The sequence below is a fragment of the Euleptes europaea genome, unplaced genomic scaffold, assembly GCF_029931775.1.
Source record: "Euleptes europaea isolate rEulEur1 unplaced genomic scaffold, rEulEur1.hap1 H_1, whole genome shotgun sequence".
NCBI lineage: Eukaryota > Metazoa > Chordata > Lepidosauria > Squamata > Sphaerodactylidae > Euleptes > Euleptes europaea.
The window spans coordinates 2,668,181-2,669,787 of NW_026612049.1; the positions used below are offsets into that span (position 1 = coordinate 2,668,181).

Sequence of the window (1,607 nt, forward strand, 5' to 3'; positions counted from 1 at the left end):
TTATGAAGATGGACCACTTCATTCCTGGCACTGGTCTTCCCTTGGCTCTCGGAACGGCCCAGCTATACCTCCAAAATGTCTTTCGGTTACATGGCTATACCTTCAAAATATTTTTCGGTTTTCTTTGGTATCCCTCTTTTAATTAAATTAGAGTTACACAAGTATTACTGAGAAAGGAGGTATGTTGCTGCATGCAAGAGTTCTGCATGTAATCTTCAGGTATTTTAGCCATTGTGTTTGCCATTCCTTTCATGGTTGATGTGTTCAGTTGCTTCTCATTGTAAAGATCTATTGGGATCAGACATAATTTTTCATTTGTGTTTGTTCAGACATTCTAACACTGTTTTATTTCTGAGAAGTGATCTTATTAGTTTGTAGCTGGAAGCATACATAGAATTAGTCTGCATCTGTATTGACTTTTTATTTTTAGATACCCTATGACTGCACTTTCCAATGAGAGTATGCGTCCATGTCAGTTGCAGAAGCATTTGGAAACGTCTCATAAAGACAAGAAGGATAAACCACTGGAATATTTTTGAGCATTGCGAGATAAATTTGAAACTAGACCTACACTGAAGAAAATGTTTGTTCAGAAATCGATTTTAAATGACAAACGTTTAATCGCATCTTATGAGATATCCAAACTGATAGCCAAGGAAGGAAATCCACATACTGTGGGGGAATCCTTGATTTTGCCAGCAGTAACCGTCATGAACCAAGATGCTCATGAAATTATCGAATCCATCCCTTTGAGCAATTCATCAGTGTCGAGGCATATTGACAAAATGGCAGAAGATGTAGAAAACCAACTAGTCTCACAGTTAAAAGTTCAGAAGTTTGCTTTGCACATTGATGAATTGTGTTTACCAGATAACACAGCAATACTGATGGCTTATGTTAGATATTTGCATGACAACAAATTGAAAGAAGAAATGCTATTTGCTCGAAAGCTTAAAACAGATACTAAAGGTGAAACAATTTTTGAAGAAGAGGTACTTCAATGAGAAGGATATCCCTCTCGAGAACATTCTGGCCTGTGCTACTGATGGTGCTGCTTCTATGACAGGTAGATACAGAGGATTTATTGCATATTTGAAAGGTGTTGTGCCAGAAGTATTCTGTATTCACTGCGTAGATCACCGACAACACTTGGTTTCAAAAAAACTAGCAGGGTGCTTGCATGAGTCTCTACAGATTGTAATAAAAGCAGTAAATTACATTAAATCAAATGCACTTCAAGACTGCCTGTTTTGACAGCTTTGCGAGGACAATAATGAAAACTTCACATGCTTATTATTGCATACAGAAGTCCATTGGCTCTCCAAAGGTAACTGCATTTGTTGTTTTGTTGCTTTGTTGGACTCAGTTGTGACATTTTTCAGAGGCAAGAAAATGGAAGAAAAGATGACCTCTGCTAAACATAATATATTTTACCTGAGTGATGTCTTCGAAAAGCTGAATTTGTTAAACAAACAACTACAGGGCAGGAATTGTGACCTTTTTTCAAGCAAGGAGGTTATTACAGGGTTTCTTGGAAAAGGCAAGCTGTATGCCACCAATATTGGATGTCGAGAATTCGCGCAATTTTCCTCTTTGGCAGCAGTTAG

General features: G+C 37.6%; 1 pseudogene; it reads left to right on the top strand.

Moving 5' to 3' along the window:
• Positions 1-581: 581 nt before the first annotated feature.
• On the top strand, positions 582-1,254 carry LOC130492906 (protein FAM200C-like; annotated as a pseudogene).
• The last annotated feature ends 353 nt before the right edge of the window (positions 1,255-1,607 follow it).